Genomic DNA, 27,592 nt, shown 5'->3' on the forward strand with positions numbered 1-27,592 from the left:
ACGTGACACGTAATTTGATTTACATTTTATAGAGAGAATTATTACGGTGGCGGCAAAATGAAAATACGGAGAACATGTCATCTTGTGATAAGACAGGAGCACGGATTCTATTTATGTAGCTGTTGTATTAATGCAGATGAGAGATAGTGAACTATTGAATTACAATAAAATATGAGGTATGAGTGCAAACAGAACCAGGATATTAAGAACTTTGAATCAAGAGAACTTCATTGATTAGATGAGAAAATTTTGAGTGTTCATTACTATTAGATTATTGTAATAATTAAGAAGTGGTAGGTTGGAAAACCAGCACATAAAATAGTTTCAAAAATTGTAACTTCAGGCCAACATCAATAGGACTATATGCACATTTTAAAACTCTCTCTACCTTTCATTTCCATATTACAATATATCTTCTGTTCAGCTTATCCATTTTTGATATGTTGAGAGACATTTAAACATATATTGTCCTCACCTCCAAAATGAATTAGAAAAAGTGTGCATAAATCATTTACCAATTTGACTCCTATGAATTAAATTTCCATTTTATTTCTTATTGCTCACATCCTTTATAGTGCTATCAGTTCTCTTCTTTCTGGATGTGATCTGTTGAAGTTTCTTGTGCCTGAATAACTTTCTATATAAAGCTCAGAAACACAGTTGACTGGAAAAAGGCTTAGAAGAAATTAAAGTTTCTCTAGTGTGTTCTTATCCACCACCAAATAGCGGCACGGCCTTGTGCAAGTGACTTCTTCATCTGGGCCTGGAAATGAGATCAACTGACAGTGCCACCTGCCTCATAAGACTGTTTTGAAGCCCACACTAAATCATGTGTGTGAAAAAGCTTTGAAAATGGTAAAGTATACAAATAAAATATTAAAATTGGCCTTTATTTTATTCTGAGCTTGGTTACACCTATGCAGAACCATTTGGCTAATGCACGTAATTACTAAAGAAGAAAATCAAATTGTGCTCTTGCTCAGAGACTCGAAGTTCACAGAGCTAATAGCACGTACAGTAAAATTCAAATGCACATGTTTTTAGAATTATAAAGTGAGTTACAGTTCCCTTGGTGAAACATGAAAATCACAAACAAGAATATATTCAAAAAATAATTAAAACTGTGTCCTCTCACACACATACACATATGTGTTGGAGCAGGAACAAATTGCTTATAGATATGTCTTACGAAATGAAGTAAATTTTCTCATTTATATTTAATCTTAAATATTCATAAAATTATGAATTAAGTGATGACATATATGTATCTATTTATGTCATCACTTTGAAAGAGGCCCCTCCAAGCAGAGCCACACTCTGAGGGTGCAGGAAAGTCAGTTTCCCTTTGATGAAGGCCCAGCGTAAATCTGGCTACCTTGTTAGAGGCAGTCCCATAGGACATTAATATCAGAAGGCATCCTCATGACCATCTCCTCCAACCTTAAGTCCCACACAAGAATGTCATCTGTGATAGCCATATAGAATGAGCCTTTCAACAGTGAACACGCTGCCTCCAGGGCAGACCATGCTAACGTGGGATGTTCAAATAGCATGTCTTAAGGTAAAAGTAAAATACCCAGGCAACTCTTGTCCTTCATTTCAAATCATGTTCTCCGGCGTTAACATCCCCTTCTCCTGCCCCTTACAAAGGATATTTGAAGATATCTTCTCTGTATCTTATCTCTTTCTCCAGATAAAATTTCCAGTTTATCTTTCAACCATTTTTCATTTGCAGTTAGGATTGGCCATACTTTCCTTGGGTGTCTGTATCCAGATGTGTTTCTCAGAATTCAGAATGAGACACACTGTATTCCAGATGTGGTTCGATAAGGACCAAATAATTCGCTGCAACTCTTAAACTTGTTGTTCCAGATATTCCTTGTCAATTGTTGAATGCTGAGATTGTAGCCCTGAAACTGTTGACCTTTAGGATCTTGAAGATAATACCTTAAGTGTATTTCACAGAAACTGCCTTTAAAGACATCCCTCACTCTGCACTTTTAAGAATTTAGTTTCTGAATCTAGGCATCTTTACCTTTGGCACTTTTATATTTCATTTTGACAGTCTTGGCTCATCCATTAAGCCTATGGAGACATTTTTAAATCCCAGTTTTGTGTCGGTCACAGATTCAGATTTAATAAGTTAATAAGTGCTGTTTCTTATGTCCTTTTGCAAGTCAGTGTTAAATGCTGAACAAGAAAAGACCAAGGACAGCAGGGTTACTGTCTAATGAAATAATGTATCTGAAAGTGCTTTGCAAACACTATTTGATATTCATCTTTGGTTCTACGTCCTTCCTTCTGTCTTTTATACATACCACTTTACAATCTCACCTTATGGAGAATTTCTCCTCTACAGTTTTCATGGTTTCTTTAACTTTCTTTCCAGTAACCTCTTTGTCATCAAAATCATTTCTAATTGCATCACATGGATTTTACTTTTAGGATGTTTTTCTCTTTTTTGAGTCATCTTTTCTCTTAGCAACTTTCTCCTCAAGAGAAATGTAACTTCCCTGAGTTTTTTTAGTGTGTAATTTTCCTTTATTTGCAGTTAAAAATCTTTAATTTGTGTTTCATGAGTTTCTGTTGTATGTAAGTAAGTGGGCTTGATGCTGTGGGGCATACAATTATCCATTTGATGTTTCTGGACCTGAAAGAGCTTTTCAGCCAATTGGAGAGGTGAACCACATGATGTATCATTAGTGGGACATCGAAATGTACTACCTCTCTCCGTTTTCTTCTTTCTTCCCTGTAGTTCAAACATGGCTTTCAGTCTTCCTTCCCTACCAAAGGGGTATCTTTGTGCTTCTAGATATTTTCCACACCCCTAGTGCCTATCAGCATGTTTGCAATGGTTTCAACTCCCAATCTCCAGGTGGTCCTTGGTTTGTCTGAGATTGCTCCAGAATCTTCTTTTAACCCACTGTGAATGTAATTTACAATTGCTCAACAGTTGCTCGGGACTTACAGCCTCCTGTTCAACTCCCTGCCTTTAGTCCAGTGTTATTATGGTGACCATTATAAAGCGTGCTCTCTCTCTCTCCCTGTGTGGGGATATTTATATATATTCTGCTATATATTTTTATATAATGTTCTTCTTCTTCTTCTTCTTCTTCTTTTTTTTTTTTGGCTGAGGAAGATTAGCCCTGAGCTAACATCTGTTACCTATTCTCTTCCTTTCTTTTGCTTGAGGAAGATTAGCCCTGAGCTAACATCTGTGCCAGTCTTCCTCTATTTTGTATGTGGGTTGCCTCCACAGCATGGCTGGTGAGTTCAGTAGGTCTGTGCCTGGGATCTGAACCTGTGAACCCGGGCCACCAAAGTGGAGCACGTAGAACTTTTAATCACTCAATCACTGGGCTGGGCCCCATGTAATGTTCTGATACACACTTATGTGATTGTGCATTTTAGAAATATCTACTTTATGCATATAGAGACATATTTTATGTGTCAGGTTCAATTTACTTATATCATAGATTCATCTGTTTGGATTTATGCATTTTAAGTAGATTTTTAATATAATTTATTAGGCATTTTGATCAGAGCTTAAAATAATGAATTAAAAACAAACAATAATGAATGCAACAAAAACACACAGGATGATTCCCATCCACACTAAGCACTTTCTCCCATTCTTAAACCACCTAGCTTTTCCCAAGCATCAGAAATCCACATTTTCTTTGATTTTATGACTAACGAAGGAAAGTGTTTCACTCAAGGGCGGGTAGAGACTGCTTAACGTTGGCCCAGCAGGGCACACAGCAGTTGGATAGTATAGCATATCATGTTCCTGGGGCACGCTCTGATCACGGTCCCTTACAGTAATGCCTCTGATGCGCCACCATGCCCAAAGTATGCAGCAGTTCAGTCCTTTTCATTGACTAATGGATTTAATTTTTTTTCCTAGTTTTCCTGTGAGACACACTATGTGGTTTGATGAGGACCACATAATTCACTGCAATTCTTAAACTTCATGTTTTGGATATTCCTTTTGTATTAATGGATACTGAGACTGCAGCCTGAAGCTGTTGCCTCGTAAGGGTCACACTGAGCCACGTGATGCACCTTTGTGTAGACTTGCATGCAGTTGTGAGAAAGAATGCAGAGACCTCTATATGCCCTACAGCTAGTTTCTCCCAGTGATAACATCTTGCATAACTGTGGTATAATATCTCTTATCACAACCAGGAAACTGACATTGCTGTCATCCACTGAATTTATTCATATTATACCAGTTTTACATATACTTGTGTGTGTTTATATTTAGTTTTCTAAATTTTGTCACATATGTAGTTATGTTGAACACAGTCAAAATACAGAGCTGTTCTGTCACCACAGTAACTCCTGCCACCCTTTTATAGCCACAACCACCCCTCTCCCCCATCCCTAACTCCTACCTATTTTACTTAATTTCAAAGAAGAAATGTTACTTGTATAATGAATATTAATAAACAAATGGGATGCACTTTCTCATCTGCATATTAAAAATTGATCGGGCTTCTGCAAATTTCCACATGACTCAGAATTCTGAAGAGAGTACATAATATATGTGTTTTGAAATTCTATTTAAATGGGTTTTTTAAAATTCTTAGGTTTAGGAGATATACAGTACCATCGTTTCTTTATGAAATTCTTTTTTATTTCACCTGCAAGAGATGAAGTTGTGGAGGAAAGGAAGGAAGAAAGGAGGGAAGGAAGGAAGAAAAGAAGGAGAAGGGAGATTGAGAGAGAGGTTGAGGGAGAAGGAGAAAGAGAGATGGTGAGAGAGAGGAGAGGAGAGGTGGAGGGAGGGAAGAAGGAAAGGCGGGAGGAAGGCAGAGAGGGAAGGTGAGAGCTGGCAGATAGCAAGGGTCTAAATAAACTGATGCATCATGGAATAAAATTGGTAGAGGTCAGATGGAGACAAAACCCTCTGATACAAGTGTCTGAAGAAGACGCTGATGTGGCGGTTTACTATTCTCTAAGAATCCGCTGGGCTGATGTATACAGCAAGCACCAGTGCCAGTGGGCACTAATGTTAAAGACTTGACATCTCCTTTTCATATAAAACTTAGTTGGCACCCTGAAGAAAGGAGTGGAAAGAGGTCAAAAATCAGGTGGAAATAGGTTGAAATGCAGAGACTTTTGATTTCCATAAAACATAAAACTTTTTTTTTGTAAATTACAGTATTTGGGTGCATGCATTACTCACATACACAGGTGTGTGCATACGTGTAATATGAAATAATATTCACAATAACACTATGATGTAGGTATTATCATAATGATTTTAAAACTAAGAGACAAATTTTTAACTAAATCAGTAAAAGTCCCTGAAGACGGAGGGAGGGAGAAGGAGGGACTAGGCAAGCAGGGAAGAAGAAAGGAGTGAGCGGGGAGAGAAGGAAAGGCTCTATGGAGATACACATAGTTAAATAAACATTGTGTCAATAAGAACTTGCTGGTATTCTCTTTTAATTGAAAAAGATCACGACCAAGGTGACACACTGACGTGCAGGTTAGTGTGACCATATTTGTCTTCCGACTTTTGCTGAACCACTAAGAGTATCAAGAATGTTGCATTATATTTTCCCCTGTGTTCAAAGGAGCAGAGCAGGACTGACAGTTATCTTGTCAGAGCTGACCATGAGCTAGGACAGGAAAAAGTAAAAGGAAAATTCTGTCACTTCACCAAGGGGTGGAGACGTGCTTCTCAAAATTGTCTTTTGGAAGAAAAAAATGTTTTCTGAACTTTGAAAGTCAAAGAAATTTCAAGGAAACTTTTAGCAGAGTAAATTTATTTTGTGAAGGATTTGTATAGTGAAGTAGTTTTTGTTACTATTTTGGATTCTTTTGATACTATCATTTAAGAAAATATTAGTTATACAATGAAAAATATTTCATTAGCTCAAAATCTTCGTTTGAGCTTCATTTTACATTTCTTTTATTGTTGTATAAGAATGTTGCAACCACAATCCAGGAGTTAGAATTTTTGTAATTAAACTCAAATTGTGATAATGCATTTTGTTTCTTCACAAAATCAGTTAGTAATTTAGTATCTGTTTTCATGGTGAAAAGTCATTACTTAGACTGTCATTATGATATTTAGTGAATGAGTTAGTTCCTTAAAAAAGCAATACAAAGCCCACACCGCCTCCGCCCAGCCTCTGCCCCTCTCAGAAAGGCTCTTCACCTTGGGTTGTAACTAACTGAAATACCGCATCACTTAAAGTTATTTTCTTGTGTTGCTAACGGGATATTACCAATGCAGTAATACAATTTTTAGGTCCCTGAGATTTATGCTTTATTTAACTGCTGAACTCTTGCTGTTAGAGGAAAGGAGTGATTAGTTGTTTTCATTTGCAATGTGACATTTACATTAAGCAATAAATGCTCTAGTGATGCATTAATTTGTTTATCATGTGATCCTGGATGTGTATAATAATTTGTAAACATTTTCCTACAGCTGAGCATATGATACTACACTTTTATCCAATAACATAAGTGCATTTCCATATTCAATCAGTGTCTCTAATTTAATTTTTAGATGAGGTTTAGCAGTACTGGTGATGAGGCAACATGTTTTAGTAATAGTATTTATATGAATTCCTCTGAATATTTATGCTTTTAAAAAACTCATTAATGTGAAATAATTTTCAATTTCATCCTATGTTTCTGGTCCAAATTTTTTCAAGTTATTTGTCTTAACAAAATAGGATTTCTTATATTTTACCCTCATTTCTGGAGTAGTCCACTAAAGATCGTGGCTATATCATGCCGAACAATATATTATTATATGATTATTAAATAGTGAATGATTGAATGAATGAGTTTCAGTGAAACCATATGATTCATTTGTTTACATATTTCAAAACAGCTGGATTTTTGCATCATGTAGATCAAATAACTGGACGACTAAATGTTTAATTTTTAATCATTTTCAGCACAAGGTAAATATAATTAAAGACTAATGTAGAATACTTCCCTCATGAGAAAGATCGTTAATGATACCATTTGATGGCTTCATAATAGTTCAAGTTCTGTGGATCTTTAAATTAGAAGGAATACTTATGATTATGTTACTGTTATCTTCAAATATTTTAAGGATTTCCTTAGTGTTCACTGGGTTAAAACTTAGGGCAGCCTTGGGAAGAACTTCCTGATGGAAATAACATTATTGCATACCTACAATGAATGAAGCACCATGATTGGTACTTTCAGACATAATATGCCTTGAAATAATTTCAACTTTTTATAACATTGTTTTCTCATTTTAAAAAAGAAAACTGAGTAATATGGTCATAGCTATGATTCCAACCCAGGTTCACAAGACTTTAAAGTCCTGCTCTTACTGATAGTGAGATCAAATCAAAGTGTAAGTTTGGCCAACTGATGTACACTTAGAGAGACGTTGTAGGGGGAAGACGGTACGTTGTAGCGGGGAAGGACCTGGAAGGGGTCATGATTCTCAGTTTTTAAGAAGATATTCACTAATAACTTCCAGAATTTTGCCCATGTTTCCTGAGTTCTTTCAGAATTCAGTATTGGCATCCAAGATAATTGTTAGAGGGGGAACCATATTTATTGGGAATACATGTACATAAGCAATAACAGTTGCCAAATTTTCTAAGGCTGGAAGAAGGCCAGCATAGCAACAATTTGGAACCAAGGAACTGATCAGAAATTCTCCTAAAATGTTTTATTTCACTATGCTCTCAAGAAGAAAAGGAAATCTTTATAAGATCACACTGGAAAATTGCAGTATTAGAATCTCAGTCTAAAATCTCTTATTTTTACGTTGCACTCGCCAAAATATATAGACTAAGAAGAAAATATGGCACCTTATTTGCGTTTCTTTATATAGAATCCTGTAATGGTTTTGTGAAATCTACACTTGCATCAAGAGATATAAGAGGATTAATATAGAGTGAGGTAGCCCAAGGTGAGAGCCCCAGGTACTAGATGTATGAGCTTGCCAAGGTTAGTTCACCTACTCTATCCCTGCCTTTTATAGCAGTATATAGAAATATGTATTTACCTCCTTTGATTCTTGGGGGAATCTTAGGAAAATTGAACCATGTCTCTTTTGATTGTTTAACTATCTTCAGTTATGAGATAAGAAAACTTCCAAAAGTGAAAAGCAGAATGCTGACACAGCTATTGGAATCAGAGCATATTGTGCATTCCACTGCAAAGCCTTATTATGCAGATCTATTTAAATTTTACTTAGTGATATTCCTGATCTAGTTTGTGATTGATCACTCAGTTAATACATGTTTTTTGGTAGCTGGCACATAGTAAGTGCTTAGTAAAACATTATAAAAAAAAGGAAAATGTTATTGTTGTTAAATGATGTAACCATACATAAAAAGAACTTTCTCTGGGGAATTGGAATTTAGATAGGATTGTGGCAGTTACTATGTTAAAGTGAAGACTTGGAAATACTGTTGATTATCAATCCACTTTTTTGTTAGCATAATAATTAGAGGTATTTATGCTTTTCTAGCATAAGGCAATAATATAAAACATTGTTATAAATTCAGATTTGCTCTTGCTTTATACTACCTCGTTCCTACAGAGAAGGGAACATAATCAGTTTCAAAAACGAGGAGGCTTCTTGACTTAAACGTTTTACTTTTAGGAATTCATTTGACATGTATTCACTTGTGTGTGCATGGATGCTTGTATATGGACATGGATAATATCATTTTATAATAACAAAATCCTGGAAACTTTCTAATTTTAAACTGGGACACTTTATGAGCTGATTATGTTGTGTGTGTGTGATAGATATTCACTGACAGGATGGATGAGTGGGTGATAGAAGACAGAAATGGAATGAGCTCCATGACGTATTAAATGAAAGGAAAAGGGCAAAACAGGGTAGAGTATTCTCATATGTGTATAAAAATCTACATACACACACACGCTTATTATGCATGAAATATTTCTGAGATGAAATATTTCTGAAACGTGAAATTGGTTCTTCCTGAGGCGATATATCTTGCTTTGGAGGGTGATTTACTTTTGGATTTCTTGTATTTTTATCACGCATATATAAATGTAAAAATTAGTTTAAAATATTCATGGAATGAAATAAATGCAAAGGAAAACAATAGCTATCTCAGGGTGGTTGGCATACAATTAACTTATATTCGCATGTGGGGGGTATGTCTGAGTTATTCTTTAACTCTGTAATAAACATCTTTAATAATAAATATAAATTTGAAAAATAGCATTGATTGACAGATTCATAAAAATAACTTGAAATAAACTATAATTTACTTTTATTCAACTTTACCATGAACCTGTGCATTGATTTTTTAGCATTTCTGAGTCAATTCAGTATTAATTAAGGAAATAGCTGAACTTTTTAAAAATAAAATAAATACATAAATTAATTAATTAGTTAATTAAAATAAATAAATAAATAAAAGTCCTAATTATTGGATATTTCAGGACACTATAAGCACCCTCTTAAATTTTGGCTTTATAAGAGCATTCACACATCTTTAAAAAAGAGTCGTTGGTGTATCATCTTCTCTCTGCTTTTTATTATACTTCGGAATTGTATCATTCCCCATGTTTGCTTCTGCAGATAAAATAAGTCATAGCCAAAGTAAAATTACAATGCTTTTGTGCATTTCGAGAACATTTTAAAAAGCTCAGCCTATTTCTGCATTAACAGTGACAGTGGTTGAATATCAATTGAACTATTATATAGATCTTAGGGAAAGAAAGTTAAATACAGTCTCACAGAGCTGGGTCGATTGCTATTTTAGATTGACATGGAACCTCAGAAATAGGTAGAAATCAGCAGTCTTCTGACATGAAGTTAAGATACAAATGGTACATCTGTGTATTTCTTCTGTAGTCTTATGTGTTGAAATAGATTTTCTCTATTGAAGAAAATACAGGCAAGATGACATAGGACTATTGGCTGCATGAAGGCAGGACTTGTGAGCTCCGTTCTCTGCTATGTGCCCAGCACCATGCCTCTGGTACATAGTAGGTGATGGGGAACGTTTGTTGATTTATGAAGTTTTTCAAACATTAGCCTGCAAGTTGAATTAATTGAAATATAAAGAAAATTGAACCATGTCTCATTGATTTTTTTACCTATCTTCAGTTATGAGATAAGAAAACTTCCAAAAGTGAAAAGCAGAATGCTGACATATCTATTGGAATCAGAGCATATTGCACATTCCACTGCAAAGCCTTATTATGCAAATCTATTTAAATTCTACTTAGTGATATTCCTGATCTAGTTTGCGATTGATCACTCAGTTAACAGCAACTATATTTTTCACAGACTCTTCATAAGCATATTTTGATACGCTTTTTTGTGCTTGTCTCCTTTGAAGAGTCCCTGTCACCCTTCTGCCAGGTGTTGGGAAGATATGTAGTGGCGGAGCACCCTTCCTTGCGACGCCATCCTCAGAATCAGCTTCGGAGATGCTCCTACCCCGTTCGTCTTCTGCAGCAGCCAGGCCGAGTGCTGACTCCTTCACAGCCGTGAGGAACTCTTCAGCCTCCAGAAGTAAGTCGATTGCATTCAGTTTGATCGTTGCCAGTGAGTTTAAACACGCTTAGGGGAGGCTAACTGGGAATCTTGCAAATTAGCATACAATTTAAGCCAGCATTATTCATCACTGATTATTTCATTTCTTTTCTGAATCCTATCTTTCTGGAGAATCAAAGTCTACCACTTTTTATGTTGATAACCTGCATCTTTATGGAATTTTCTGATTTTTTCCAAAATTGTTTCACATGCATTGTCATAATTTATATTTGTAGCCTTGAGGCATAGACAGGGTAGAGATCAAAATAATAATGTTTGCACATGAGCAAATAGATCCAGAACGACCAAGTATTTTACCAAAGTTGCTTGGCTAATGAGTTATGAAGATGGAATAAAATCCCTGGTCTTTGGATTCTTAAAAATTGAGTACTCTTTCCAAGACTGTGATCTCTGTTGCTTTCTGGAGGGTATGGGGCTGGTGGGATAAATAGCACTTTTCCTGATTGGTTAGTTTCTTGAATGACATGTTCTCTGGGTCATTGAAGGAGAGTTTATGGTAGCCTATAAATATGCATGCTGAAAAAACTAAAGAAAAGGGAAAGCACAGGTAGAAAAATGAATTGAAATCAGGGGACATGAAGAGTCTACAAAATGGGTAACATAATGTACTGTATGCCACCCAAAACAAAATTCCCAGCTCCATGTTTGTCTCTGGGCTTTCTAATTACTGGATAAATCAGGTAAATGCATCAATTATATGATTATTTATGTTCATGGGATTCGAAAAGTAAAGAAAATTTGTCTGGAAAAGTTTGGACTTTCCTAGGCCATAGTTAGGATTCTACTGTTTGCCATTTTTCTAGCTTACTTGGGTTAAATTTGATGTATTTCTTTTTTTCTTTTTCTACCAAATATTCTATAAAGGCATCTCTTGCTGCTCTTAAGGTTATATTTGCATCACAATGTGAACACACAGAAATGATTATGGATACATTTTATAGAGAGCAAACGTTTGATAGAGCTTAGATTATGTGTCTGTAATTAGGCACCTGGCAATTGAAATTTCCTGGAAGGCAATGGGCAGGAGATATTTAATAGCCTTAGTTTTGTTTTGCAACATACCACAGCTTCAGTATGCAAACAACAAAAAGGTCTATGTCCTTAAGGGAACATAGAGACTGTTGCGAAGGATTTATTTCTGAATCATGGTGCTACCAATTGCAGAAGATTTAAAACAGGCAGCCAGTATATTGTTGCTAGTGTGCTCAAAGTAATGGGGAAGAACTACTTTTAAGACATAAACAAAAAGGATATATTAGGTTATACTGAGGTTAATTCATTAGAACTATAACTGTGGCATAAAATGATGAGTCTGACTCTGCAGAAGATAGATTACAAATCGTTATTTTAGTGGAGGTTTTTTCTATGTATATTTTATTACCTTGTGCTCCTTTTGTGCATGATTTATTCATTTATCTTGAGAATTGTTTTCATTGCTTTGGTCCTTGAGCTTTTATTAAGTAAAGCAACTTGAAGAAAATATTCTAGATTTTTCATCTTTTTCTTCTTGCAAAGAAATGGAAGACCCTGGCTAAGCCTAAGGTGATTTCACATATTTTGAAAATATGAAAATGTATAGGGTTCGTTTTTTAAGGCAATCCCACAAGAAACTCCAGAGATTTATCTGCCCAACAATTGATTAGACAATTAATGAATCTTTGTTTTCCATGGATAAAGGCTGACTTTTTCTAAATAAAACATCTGACTTTATGAAAGCTGTTAGCAAAGGAATTATATTTACTGACATAGATTCCCTAGTGTAAATCATAAGAATTAGTGAATTCAAATACATTTTCATTTACTAATGGCTATAATCAAAGCCAAAGGATTTACTTAATTAACCTGGCAATAGGCTAAACAGAAATAATTTATATATTGAAAACAACTCTTCTGAGTTAATGCTTAATTCAATTTTTTTAATTGCTAGTCCATTAGTCTATAAAAGTAGAACCTCCTTTCCCCTTTCTGTTTTTTCTTGGGAGTAACGTTAGGCTGGAAGTCTTGCATAGAGTTACTGGCCCTCAAAAAAGAGAAAGTAAGTGTGTTCCTAATTAGCTTCCTCAAATTTCAAATAGCTCATTGAAAATTCATAGCACGTCCATTAAAATCCCTTTAAAAAAATAAATGGAATACTTGGAACTTGCTTGAGGAAGGTAATGAATGGAGAAATAGTAAAATAATGAGGCAATGGAATATCCATTAGTTGTTAGTGCAGGACTGTTGAGGTGGTGGTGGTTGTTATGATGGTTATTTTTCTTACTGTGGAATTTTCAGTTAGCCTCGGCCAGTAAAATACTGTTTCTGCTGTTCTTTCTTGTTTAACTAAAGCACTGAGGAATTTAAAAGATAGTCAGAACAGATGTCCATGCCTGTATAAATATATACACATGTATATATGTATCTAAAGGTAATTTGTTATATACATAACAGCAATGATAATCACTCTACAAGGCTAATATACCTTCTAACTATTAAGTATTCTTAATGACATTAAGTAAACTATTTAAAATACCTTTATTTTTCTGAAACAAATTCCCTTATGTTTAAAGTTTGTAAATTATCAACTCTGGTAACATTAACTGACAGTGGCTTAACCACTGATAAAAATGACCAACATAGGGCTGGCCCCGTGGCCAAGTGGTTAAATTCGTGTGCTCCGCTGCAGGCCGCCCAGTGTTTTGTTGGTTCGAATCCTGGGCGCGGACAGGGCACTGCTCATCAAACCACGCTGAGGCAGCGTCCCACATGCCACAACTAGAAGGACCCACAATGAAGAACATACAGCTATGTACCGGGGGGCTTTGGGGAGAAAAAGGAAAAAACTAAAATCTTTAAAAAAAAAAATGACCAACACGTTATAATTGGACACTTTCCAGTACTTTTTAATAAACTTAAATTTGATTTTTGTATTATCTCTATGAGGTAGTTTAAAAAAAATTTGTGTGTGCTCTCAACCAGATACATTTTTTTTTATGCTTAATATCTTTAGGTGTATATTTGTATGCTTGCAATCATCCCAGATACTTCAGCCACAAAATCACAGGTAGGAAAATTAGGGTTATCGATAAGACAAAGTAATATGCAAGCTTTGAGTGCTAAAGCAGTTACGTGAATTAGGGTCAATAATCCCGAAAGGTGGAACAGAGAGGGAACATGTTATATCATGCTGAGCTCATTTTGTAAAGAAGGGAGAATGAAAAATTCTCAGAGAAAGCAAACTTTATAATGACTCTCGCAGATTTGTGTATTCAGTGCCAGTCAATTCCAACTTGATATATCTGATTACCTAACGGCCTTAAATTTAACGTGTTGCAAACTGGGCTATTGGTCATCTCTCCAAATACACTCGATATTCTTGGGCTCAGTAAATGACCTCACCATATACCAGAAAAATTAGGAATTGTCTTGTCACCTCTCTCCTTCACTCCACAAATTCCATCACCTAATTTGGTCATATTTACCCACAAAAAATTTTTTTGAATTCATCCTTTTTTCTCCATTTGAGATCGTCAGCACTCTGGTCCCAGCTACCATAATCTCTCCCCTGGACTACTCCAGAGGCCTCCTAAATGATCTGCCCACTTCCGTTGGTGCACCTAGTCTGTCTGTTCTCCATAGACAGCACAGGAGAGCTTTACAAAATACAAAATTAAGATGTAACACCTCTTTAAAGACCATTACTCTTCGAATATAGACAGAGTTCCTTATCACTACTTACCATGCCCTGCATGGTTTCCCACTTTTCTAAATACCCCAACTCTCTCACACCATGCTCCCTTCCCTTCGCGCATTCCAGGCACAGAGGCCTTTCAGTTCTTCTTTCCTGCCTCCCTGCCATGTGACCTCTCATCTAGGTCTTTGTGTTTGGTTGTTTCTCCCTAAGAGGATCACCACTCCCAACTCATTTTTGCCCAGTGTCTCAACACAATAGTCACTTCCTGAAGGAAGCCTTTCTTTCCCCGCCTGACCAGATTGATTCCTCTTGTTATATGGTCTCATATAACTGTAGTTCATTACAATTTTGTGTTTCTTTGTGCAGTCATCTGACTAATGTTGACTTCCTTCCAGATTGTAAGCACTGCAAGGTCACGATCCATGTCATTTTGCTCAACTTTGAAACCCCTTTTTACTCTTTCAACTCTCTGAACACAGGCATAGAACCGCCTCCCTGAGATCTGAAAAAATTCACTAGACTATCAGGGAGAGAAAACTGTAACGCACAGGAAATGCTGGCACTGCTAAATTACTGCTTAAATTTTGCCCTTCTGCCGACTTGCTGTTTGTTTTGATGGCCTTTCTTTAGTGACTTAAGGGATAGTTCTTACACGTGTCATAGTTTTTTTTTTTTTATAAAGTCCCTGAAACTATGATCCTACTGACAAGAGCCAGACCTCTGTATTTCTAGGACTAATAGCATTGCAAGTAGTGGCGTGAACTTGCTTTCCTTCTATATTGATGATGGTAAATGTTAACATGAAAGTTCAACTGTGTACATATGAATGTTCAGTCCAAGGCATTGGTTGCTAAAATATAGGAAGCTACTGTCTATTATGTAAACCATGAGCATTCTTTTGCTTTTATTTTAGAAATGAAAATCCCAAGGATATCAACTGGAAGAGAATTTTTAAGTGTCAACTATTAGGTCTCTTCGCTTCTCTTTTGCATTTCCTGTTGTCAAAGTTTGACTTTGTTTTACTGCAGGCTCGCCCTTTGCACAGGGTGTCTATTTTTCCAGTGACCTGATTCTGCTCCCCTCTCCCCTCTTAGTCTCAGCACCATTCCACAGGGCCTTGTTTTCCGATAGGTGATGCATCAAGACCCTGTCCTTGCTGTTATGAAGCAGGTACAAATGAATCAAACTGGAATTTTTGTTTAAAAAATCATTATAGATCAGTAGGAGAGGTAAGGGTATCACAATGCAGAGAGAGCTACCCTAAGGTAAATAGTGATGAAAAGTGACAGATAGTCATGTGAGTTCAGTGGAAAAAGAGGTTCCTTCCATCTGAGAATAGGCAGATATATTTCTTATTGGAAGGAGAATTTGTTTGGGCCGCAGAGCTAGGCTTCAGCATTGGATTATTGTTGTTAATGTGCTGATGTGTTGTCTCATTTAGGTAAAAATTCCAGAAGCTGGAGAGAGAATGCACAGCTCTCCCAAAAGCCCTTAAGTACTGACACCAAAACTAAAAATGTCTTAGCCGGCAGTACTTGATGGAGAAAGGCCTCTGCTTTCTCGGCCTGCAGTTTGTGTTGGCCCTGCAGCTGCTAATAGTATAGTTCTTACTGTGGAGTGTCCTGGGAAGAGGTCTGAATAAATGCTTTGCTTTAGAAGATAACGATTACTTTACTTTTAGGACCAGGAGACGTTGATGTCGTGTGGAGAGTCTTCCTGGCGGCTGACATTAGGTGCATGGCAACGAGCTTAATTGTAGAGCATTGGCTGTGAAACCCATTGGAAAAATTCCGATTTGTATGGACTCACCCTAAGTTATTATGTCAGTTATTGTCATGAGCAACCTGTTCCACTGACCACACAGTTAACCTCCCTTATACTACATGGGCTGCGCTAGAGGTATTTTAGCATATGTCAGATTTAGAATTTTCTGGGTGAACTGATGCACCTCTCATCATTATTAGACACAATGTGGGAGACTTTACAGGAAGGAAAACTTTGGCAATACAAAGGCTTCTTTTAGAGGAAATTCACAATTTACCATGCGAAGAACCTCAGAGACTGGATGAATCTGTGTATACTATATTGATCATAAACGCTGACTTAATATTTCTAATGCTTTATAATATGAAGGGGTAAAACACAATGAAATTTACAGTTAGAACTACATAGAAACATGTTTTAAAAAAATTCAAGGATTTTGTGGACATATCATTACTAGCTAAAAACAATAATATAAGAAAACTTGATTTTGAAAAGTGCTAACTTGGATAATAGGGTTTTAACACAAAGGTATTTAGTATCTGGAATGTTTAAGAACCTCAGTGGTGTTGAAGATATCGTATCACCAAGAAGGGATAAATAAAGCACGCCATTGGGGGTGCTGACAAGCAGGAGGTGAGGGATGGGGTAGTCTCCATTGATAACCTCTTCCAACAGCCCTGATTACGTAGACAGCTGGATGGCGACTGTGACCTCTATGGTGATGGCTTGTTCTCATTTGTCTAATTAACCTTACCTTTGAACTGTTAGGAATATTCAAGATGTAACTTACTTGACATAAAAATGCATTTTATCCTGTACTTATACAATAAAAGATCGGGCACATAGGATTTGGCAACTGAGGGGAAAGCAACTTTTTTTTTTTTTTTTTGGTGAGGAAGGTTGGCCCTGAGCTAACATCTGTGCCAATCCTCCTCTATTTTTGTATGTGGGATGCCACTGCAGCATGGTTTGATGAGCGGTGTGTAGGTCCACACCCGTAATCCAGACCTGTGAACCACAGGCCTCCAAAGCAGAGTGCATGAACTTAACCACTATGCTGCTGGGCCGGCTCCAACATTTTCTTTAAAGTGGCTATTCCTCTCAGTGTCAGGCAGTTCTACACCTGTAATAGGAATATAGCTTTACTTTTGGTTACTTGCATGCAAATACGGACCATGCTAAATCCTGAAGCCTTAACATACTGTTTAATATCTGGAAAACAACCTTTTAATACCTGCTTACTTATTTATGTCTTGAAGATAGAGTTCCATTACAGGCAAATGAGTGCCTCTTAGATTATTTCAATACCTGCTACAATAATGATTCCAACACAGAAATACTCCACAGTTTGAAAACACGCATTCATTATTTATGAAGAAACGGAAAGTTACAGTAAACTTTTTCATAACGAGAATTCTCTACTTGAGAGAGCTGAAAAGGAAATACTGACGAATAAAATTATGTGTACTTTTAATGTACTGTTTTCAGTTCATCAAAGTTATGTTATGAAGCATTTTTCAATATTTCTTATATGCATCTTGAAATGGAGCAGTAGAATCTCAGAATTTTAGGTCAGATTTAATTAAAGAATGACTGTGCATAACAATTATAGTTATAATGAGAGTGGCCCTATGGCATTCATGGATTTTGTTGATGTAGTGCTATGTCAACACCCCAGCCTGGAAGATGGTATCCAAGAACGAGTCACATAGAAGTGAGTCCAGCAGACTGTCCACCATCTGAATCATGGCTTGGCTTTGTTCTCTGTTCATCCTGACATACCAGTAGCTCTTCTTATAACTCTAGAGAGATTCTTTAACATTCTTCAGCAATGCTTTACTATAGTTTATGGGCAGTTTCACAGTAGTATTCCTGATTTCTAAATATCTTGGGACAAAATCTGTATATATGACTTCTTGTGCAGTTGTACAAGAGTATTCACGTAAGGGAATCTATAACGCCTCATAATGAAAAGTAATGATGAATAAGGAAGATATTGAAGAAAATGTTGAGTAAGGATCTAGCAATCACCAAGTCTAAGTATAGCTCACCCTTATCCAGTCTTGGTAGCATCCTTATAATTTATTTTTACCACATGATACCCATGTGAAAAGTAAATATTTTTTCTCATATATTTTAGACCTCAGAAATTATCATTTGTCCTCTAGATCTAGACAGGTGTTTCACTCAAATACTTTTTTTTTTAATACTTTTGTTTCTCAGAATGATATTTCTTGAGTCACTTTTGGAATAAGTCCAGGCACTAACAAAATAGTAACTGTAGTCCATAAGATGGACTATTATTGTATGAGAAACTCTAATTTTGTCTACTCCAAGTCAACCAAAAGCACCTTTATTTACATAACTTGCAATGCACTTTTATGCAAAATACTCACACAAGAAAGAACAAACAACTATCAAATATTTACTTTAAAAATAGATACATCAAATACATTAGAAATAGCAAGAATAGCAATTCCACGGCACTGGAAATCCTTATGAGGAGTAGTTAATTTTAGAGATTTATATCTTGTTTCTCTTTTCAGTATTGGTTCATTTTGATATGCTGCAATTCACTGAAAATTAGCAATCTATGTTTAGGACATATGGGAATTTTCAGTTCACTAGAATGTAAATTAACCAGCATGCTATAATCATTCTGAATAAATAGAAGTTTAGTGCAAATTGAAAACAAGAGTAAATCTCAAAATAAGTTTGATTAAAATTATACAAAATTATTATCTTGTATTAAAAACTCCAATATCTAATTTAATATTTTAAATGTTCCAAAAATTGTAACTTCTGAAATTTGTAAAAGGATCTTATACAAGTGAAACATTAAAAAAGTGTAAATACACAACGAAGTAAATAGATATTTCACGTTCAAGGATAGGAGGACTCAATATTATCAAGATGCCATTTCTTACCAACTTAATCTATATATTCAATGAAATCCCAATGAAATGCCCAGCATGTTGTTGTTATTTTGTGGATATTGACAAACTGATTCTGAAGTTTATATGAAGAGGCAAAAGACCCAGAACAGCCAACACAGTATTGAAGAACAAAGTTGATGGACTGGTGTTCCCTGACTTCAAGACTTGCTATCAACCTACGTTAATCAAGACATTGTGGTGTTAGTGAAAGAATGGGCAAAGAGATCAATGGAACAGGAAGGAGATCTCAGAAATAGACTCCCGTAAATACAGTTAACTGTTCTTTGACAAAGGAAAAATGGCAATACAATGGAGCAAAGAATATCTTTTCAACAAATGGTGCTGGAACAACTGGACATCCACGTAGAAAAAAAAAAAAAATGGATCTAGACATAGACTTTACAGGCTTCACAAAAATTAACACAAAATGGATTGGAGACCTAAATGTAAAATGCAATACTGTAAAACTCCTAGAAGATAACATGGGAGAAAACCTAGATGACCTTGGGTATTGTGATGCCTTTTTACAAATGACACCTAGGACATGATTCATGATATAAATAATTGATAAGCTGGACTTCATCAAAATTAAAAACTTCTGCTTTGTGAAAAACAACATCAAAAGAATGAGAATACAAGCCAGAGACTGGGAGAAAATATGTGCAAGAGATGTATCTGATAAATGACTGTTATCCAAAATATACAAAGCACTCTTAAAACTCAACAATAAAAAAACCTAACAATATGTTTAAAAAATGGTCCAAAAACCTTAACAGACACCTCAGCAAAGAAGATATACAGGTGGTAAATAAGCATATGAAAAGATACTCCACATCATATGTCATCAGGGCAATGTAAATTGAAACAACAATGAGATGCCACGACATACCTATTAGAATGGCCAAAATTTAGAACACTGACGATAACAAATGCTGATGAGGATGCGGATCAAAAAGAACTCTGGTACATTGCTGGTGGAAATGCAACGTGTACAGACACTTTGGAAGATGTTTTGTCTGTTTCTTACAAAACTAAACATACTCTTAGTACATGATTCAGCAATCATGCCCCTTGATGTTTCCCCAAAGGAGTTAAAAATTTACATGCACACAGAACTTGCACACACGTGTGTATAGCAGCTTTATTCATAATTACCAAAACTTGGGAGCAGCCAACATGTCCTTCATCAAGTGAGTAGATAAATAAACTGTGGTATAGCCAGACAATGGAATATTATTCACTGCTAGAAAGAGATGAGCTGTTGAGCCATGAAAAGACATGGAGGGACCTTAAGTGCTTATTCCTATGTGAAAGAAGCCAATCTGAAAAGGCTACATACTGTATGATTCCGAATATACGACATTCTGGAAAAAGCAAAACTACGAAGACAGTAAAAAGATCAGTGGTTGCCAGGGGTTTGGGGGCAGTGGGGGAAGGGATGAATATACAAAGGACAAAGTAGTTTTAGAGCAGTGAAAATACTGTTTGATACTATAATGATGGATACTGTGGTTATACATTTATCTAAACCCGTAGAACATATGACACCAAGAGTGAACTGTAATATAGACTAAGGAAGGACTTTGCATGATGATGTGTCAATGTGGATTCATCATTTGTAGCAAATGTCCCCTGCTGGTGGAGGATGTTGCAAAGAAGAGAGTCTATACATGTTTGAGGCAGTAGGTATATGAGAAATATCTTTACCTTCCCTTCAATTTTGCTGTGAACCTTAAATTACTCTGAAAAAATAATCTTAATAAAAAATAAATATTTCTATAGTTTCATTTTTCATCTTTCTTCTATGTTTCAGATTTTAAATAAATTTCTTATATGTTACGAAATGTTACTGTAGAGACAATTTCCAATTTACAATAGTTTAACCTACAATTTTTCGACTTTACAATAGTACAAAAGCAATACACATTCAGTGGAAACTGTACATGGAATTTTGAATTTTGATCTTTTCCCCGGGCTGGTGATATGCTGTACAATCCTCTGGTGGCGCCGGGCAGCGGCAGTGAGGGCAGCTCCCAGTCAGCCCCGCGATCAGGAGGGTGAACAACAAATACACTTACAACCATTCTGTACCCACACAGCCATTCTGTTTTTCACTTTCAGTACAGTATTCAATAAGTTATGTGAGGTATTCAACACTTGATTATAAAATAGGCTTTGTGTTAAACGATTTTGCCCAGCTGTTGGCTAATGTAAGTGTTCTGAGCACATTTGAGGTGGACTAGGGGAAGGCGTAGATTAGGTGGAGTAAATGCATTTTCAACTTTTGATATTTTTAATCTACAAAGGATTTATCTGGACGCAACTGCATCATAAATCGAGGAAGATCAGCACACACATATATATATATATATATATATATACATAACTTTGGAATTGCCATATTTGATATGAAATTGTTTCTCATTCTTGGATTAATATGTTTACTTGATTAGTAGTGAGATTGAGAATCTTTGCCTGAGTTTATTGACCTTTCATCTTTCCTTTTTGGTGAAATCTGTTGCTAATCTTTATATTAGGTTGTGTTTTTCTTACCAGATTATGGTAATTTTAAAAAAAATGTGTTTTGTATTTTAGTCTTTTATGGATTTCTTGGATCACACACGTATCGCCCCTAATCTATGGCTAGTGTTTTCACTTTAATAACATTGTATTGTATTCATTAAGGACCAACATTCTAGGTTCCAGGGTTGAGGTAGGAATAAGATTTTTCCTTCCAAAATGAGATAGAGACTCACAAGATATGAGTGACAGACAAGCACGCTTCAATGCCAGCACCAGACCCTTGGTGCTTAGACGAGCGTAAGAGGGGACTTTATATTTTATTCCGGTTCAGAAGCTGTTTGCACACACTGAAGTAAAAGGAGAGCAGGAGTCATGGAATCGTGCCTACAGCTTGCAGATCCCAGGAAACTTGACCCTTTCCCATCTAGCTGGGGAAACAGCACTTGCTTTAGAGTGTCTACTGGTCCAATAGTGGTGGCCTGCATGAGAGTACATTGCCTCAGACTTCACTGGAGAGATGGTCATGAAGCGCCGCCCTTTGTGGTGTCAGCTGAGCGTATTCCGAGTCTCGTTTAGTGTGGGTCTGGGGGCATTCTGGGGCTTACTTACACTAGTAACCCAGAGCAGTTTTTAAATATAAATGCTAGTGACACATTCAGCATTTCACACATTTTATGGACGCCTTCCTTAATTCAGTGTATGTTCTTGTCAGCAGGTTTCATCAGGCTTTTTGATATTTAATAATTCCAGTGTTTAATTTTAAGGGACAGTGTAGTGACCAAATAAAGTAAATCACTTTTACAAAGAGGAATTTGTGTGAAGGACCCCAAGCTCCAGGAGAGGAATTGTCCCAGGAGCTCTTTACTCATATAAAATATTTTCATTTTAGTGTGGCAAAATTATCAATTATTTCTTTTGGTTTTGAAGTGTGTGTGTGTTTGGGGTTTTTTTGCATTGTTTAAGCTATTGCTCCCTACTATTGAAGAAATAAAGATATTTTCCTATGTATTCTTTTAATATTTTAAAAGTCTTTTTTGACATTTTTTGTATGGTGTGGGTGGAAATTAAATTGAATTTGGGTAAAGTTCAGTTGTAGTTTATTTTTGCCATGCTGATAACCACTTGTCGTCATGATATTTTCTGACTCATCCATCCTTTCCATATTGAATTGAAACTCTAACTCCGCCATACACAGAGCTTTCATATATGCATAGATATATGTCTTGATTTTCTATTTTATTTCCTTGTTCTATTCATCATCCCTGCACAAATACCATGCTGCAATTTAATTATTTTACTTGTAAGTCTTGGTAGATTGTAAAATGAATGAATCCACTCCCTCATTCCTCCTTAAAAATTGCTTTCGTTAATTTTGGGTCTTTATTCTTTACTCTTCTGTTTCAATTTTGGGAATATACAAGTTTGGTGAAAAATCATGCTGTAAATTTTATTGGAGTCACATGTAAGTTTTTATTTTAATTTGGGAAGAAGTATTTTATTTTTAAAATTTTTAAATATTGAATGTATCTATCAATGATCTTTTTCCAGTCCTATAATAAAGTTTTATACATTTCTCCTTTTACGTCTTGCATTTCTTTTCTATTTCTTCAGAAGCGATGATTTTGTGTTTTTGTAAATGGGCTTTTAAAATGTTACATTTTTCAACTGATTTTATAGTATTGTTGCTTTTTATCATTATACCTTCTAAGCAACTTTGTTAAACTCTTACTAGTTTTAGTAGTTTGCTGTTATTCTTTCAATTATACAACTTTATTTATAATATCTATAAAATAGCATTATTAAAATTTCTCTTATGTTGTATTTCCATTATCTGATTGAATAGGATAGGAGATCTGCTGTAATGGGGAATGCAAATGGTGGTCATGGCCATTCTTATATTCTTATATTTTTCTTTTCTTTAAAATGACTCTTTTTCATGTTTTGCCATAGTGTATGATGTTTGCGTTAAATCATTTTATGTTAAGTACCAATTTGGGGTGTATGTACTCTTTCAAATTACAGAGGCACAACTATCCTTTTCATTATGTTCCACATAATGATAGTTTTGGAGTTTCTCTTGCAAGAGTCACTTTTAATTTCTAATGGATCATCAGACCCTAACCCAGTTTCGCACTGTCTTTAAGATGGTCTTTTTTCCCAATTTTCATTTTAGTCAGCATTAAGATACCATTAAGGAATTTCATGAGTTCCTTTCTTTGTGGGGGGTACGATTATGCTTTGAATCCCTCAAGGTTTGATAATATTTATTTAATTAGAATTTTCTGCAGCTCAAGAAAAATGTCCTTTTCTCTCTCTCCCAGAAAGCTTGATTTTGGCTTATTTAAATACAAAATCTTTGTAATAACTAGAAATAGTATGATCAATCTGATCCCTACTCTGAATCTAGAAGTAAGTAGGAAATACGTTAAAAAAAAATAAGTAAGCAGATATTCACATTAAAATAGCATGACTTTCTTCACTTACAATTGAAGGATTGGGAACCAAGAAAAGATTCTTAATTTATCTGAGCTCATGAAGACTATTAATGGAAAAAACTGGAGTTTCTTCTTCTAGGGCATAATTTTAAAAATGTGAAGTTCCTTTGGGACTATTTTACAGATAAAATCTCTTGGTTTTCCATCTTCCAGTTTATTTCTTTGATCATCATTGCTCTTATACTGCTGTTTACTCCCAGTGACTGATTCTTGTTGTTACGATTATCATTATTATAATTATTGTTTAATGTTTTACTGAAAAAAGTGTTCTTATTTTATTGCAACATTTAATACTTGCCAAAAGGTTCGTAAAGCATATGTACATTTTAATGAATAACTGCAATGTGAATAACTATGAAACTATGACTCAGTTCATGAAATAGAACATTGTCATGGTCCTCTGCTTCTATAAGAAATGTTATCCTTCTTCACTAAGCTGGCAACTGTATAATGATCTAAGCTATATAATAATAATTTTTTAAATTCTCTTTTAGAGTTTTACTTCCTATGTATGCTGCCATAAGCAATATAGTTAGTTCTGACAGATTCTGAACCTTTATTGTAATGGATTAATACTGTACTTACTATTTGTACCTTTCCTCTTTTGCTTAATATTATGCTTTTTGAGATGTATTTCGGTTATTGCATTTGGTTGCAAATTGTAGATATTCATTACTGTATAGTGATCTGTTGTATTAATATATTAAAATTTATATCTTCTCTTCTTGATGAATGATAAGGTTATTTCAAGTTTAAGCCTATCGTAAATAAAGTAAATGGTTGTGCATGTGCAGACTTCCAACTAGATTTCTTGTATATATTTTGTTAGATTTGTACTCACATTAAGTCTAGGAATTTTTTGGTCAATTCTTTGAGATTTTCTATGTAGACAATTATGTTCTCTGCAAACAAAGATAGTTTTATTTCTTCTTTCCAAATCTCTATAGCTTTTATTTCCTTTTCATGTCTTATTGCACTAGCTAGCACTTCCAGTATGCTGTGAATAGGAGAGGTAAAAAGGAACATCCTCTCATTGTCCCCAGTCTTAGAGGGAAAACATCCACTTTCATACCATTAAGTATGATGTTAGCTCTCGGCATTTTGTAGATGTTCAGTACCAAGTTGAGGAAGTTCTCCTCTTTACTTATTTGAATAAGAAATTTTTTCATGAAAGGGTGTTGGATTTTGCCAAATGCTTTTTCTGTATCAATTTGATATATGCTTTTTTCATTAGCTTCTTGATGTGATGGAACATTGATTTTCAATTTTGAACTAGCCTTGCCTGCCAGGAATAACTTTCATTTGTTTATTATGTATCATTTTTTTTATTATTAGATTCAATTTGCTAATATTTTATTTAGGATTTTCATGTCTATGTTAAGGAGAGCTATTGATCTGTAGTCTCCATTCTTGCAGTGTCTTTATCTGGTTTTGGCATTAGGCTAATGCTGGCCACATGGAATAATTTAAGGAGTGTTACCCCTGCTTCTGTTTTCTGCAGGAGTTTATAGAGAATCAATATCATTTCTCTTAAATGTTTGAAAGAATTCACCAATGAAAGAATCTGAGCTTGGTGCCTTCTTTTTTAGAAAATTATTAATTGTTGACTCAGTGTCATTAAGAAATAGAAACTTATTCTGATTATTTGTTTCTCCTGGTGTGAATTTTGGCAATTGGTGTCTCTCAAGGAATTGGTCCACTTCATCCAAATTATCAAATTTGTGGGCATGGAGTTGTTCATAGTATTCCTTTATTATTCTTTTGTTGTCCTTGAATCAGTAGTGATGACCCTCCTTTATTTCTCATATTAGTAATTTGTATATTATCTCTTTTTTTCTTGGTTAGCCTGGCTAGAATTTGTCAATTTTACTGATCTTTTCAAAGAACCAGATTTAGGTTACATTGGTTTTCTTTATTGACTTCCTTTCCTGTTTCCATTTAATTATTTTTCTCTTTTAATTTTTATTATTTATTTTCTTCTGTTTAAGTTAATGTTATTCATCTTTCTCTAGGTTTCTATAGTGGAATCTTAGATTGTTGATTTTATGTATTTTTTCTAACATAGGCAGTACATGCTATAAATTTCCTTTTAAGCTGTGCTTTTGCTATATCCCACAGTTTTTGAAAATTTGTATTTTCATTCCCATTTAATTAGAAATATTTCTAAATTCTCTTGAAATTCCTTGACCCATGGGCTATTTAGAAATATGTTGCTTAATTTCTAAATATTTTATATTTTCCAGCTATCTTTCTATTATTAATTTAATAACATTTATTTCCATTGTCACCTGAAAACATATTCTGTATGTTTTCTTTCCTTTTATATTTGTTAAAGTATGTTTCATGGCCTCAAATGTGCTCTGTTTTGGTGATTGTACCACAGGAACTTGGGAAGGATGTGTATTCTGCTGTTGTTAGATGAAGTATTCTATAAATGTCCTTTATTTCAAGTTGATTGATGGTGCTGTTCAGTTCAACTATGTCCTTACTTATTTTCTGCCTGCTGGATCTGTCAATTACTGGAAGAGAGGTGTTGAAATCGCCAACTATAATAGTGAGATCATCTATTTCTCCTTGAAGTTCTGTCAGTTTTTGCCTCACATCTTTTGAGGCTCTGTTGTTAGGTGCATACATGTTAAGGATTGTTATGTCTTCTTGAACAATTGACATCTTTATCATTGTGTGATGCCCCTAATTTTCCCTGATAAGCTGTCTTGTTCTGAAGTCAGCTTTGTCTGAAATTAATATAGCACCATCAGCTTTTTTAAAAAATTAGTGTTTTATGATCTTTCTCAGTTCCTTTACTTTTTATCAGTATGTTTTTATATTTAAAGTGGGTTTCTTATAGAAAACATATAATTGTCTTTTTTTAAGAACTCAATCTGACAATCTTTGACTTTTACTTGTCTTATACGATTCATGTTTACAATGATTATTGAGTTAGTTGCATTGATTTTTATCATGTTTTAACTGTTTTCTTTTCATTGCACTTGTTCTTTTTACTTTCTTAACTGCTCCCATTTTTCTGCTTTCTCAGATTTTAATTGGGCATTTTATATGATTCCATTTTCTCTCCTGTCTTATTGTATTAATTATACTTATTTTTGAGATATTTTTTGTGGTTGCCCTAGCATTTGCAATATGCTGTTACTTTTAATTAAGTCCAATTTAAATAACACTATACTAGGTCTCAGCTATGCACATAATTTATAAGAGAGCATTAACAATTTCTCCCTCCCATCCTTTATAATATTGCCATCATCCGTTTCACTTAACTGTATATTTATGTAAACCATTATTGCTATTATTATTTTGAACAGAGAGTTATCTTTTAAATCAATTAAGAATAGGAAAAATATTTTACCTTCAATTTTTTTCCTTTTCTGATGCTCTTCTTTTCTTTATGCTGATTTGAGTTTCTGACTTATATCATTTTCTTTCTCCCTGAAGAACCTCTTTTAACATTTCTTGCAGGGCATGTCTGGTTGTGGTGAATTCCCTCAGTTTTTATTTTGTCTGAGAAAATCTTTATTTCTCCTTTACTTTTGAAGGAAAATGCTACTGGATATAGAATTTTAGGTTGTTTTCTTTTGTCTTTCAACATTTTATGCATTTTAATCTACTTTCTTTTTGTTACATA

General features: G+C 34.9%; 1 protein-coding gene across 9 annotated transcripts in view; it reads left to right on the forward strand.

Annotated features, from left to right (window-relative positions):
- Window positions 1-27,592, forward strand: part of LRFN5 (leucine rich repeat and fibronectin type III domain containing 5) — a 249,267-nt gene that overhangs the window by 100,941 nt on the left and 120,734 nt on the right. For 7 of the 9 annotated variants that reach the window (XR_011542599.1, XR_011542596.1, XR_011542602.1 and 4 more), the window contains one exon: window positions 10,344-10,519. The exons of the other annotated variants lie outside the window; for them this stretch is intronic. The gene's annotated coding sequence lies outside the window, so the exon portion shown is untranslated. The remainder of the gene's footprint in view (window positions 1-10,343; window positions 10,520-27,592) is intronic. 9 annotated transcript variants of the gene reach the window in all.

The sequence above is a fragment of the Equus przewalskii genome, chromosome 1 (genome assembly GCF_037783145.1).
Source record: "Equus przewalskii isolate Varuska chromosome 1, EquPr2, whole genome shotgun sequence".
Lineage (NCBI taxonomy): Eukaryota > Metazoa > Chordata > Mammalia > Perissodactyla > Equidae > Equus > Equus przewalskii.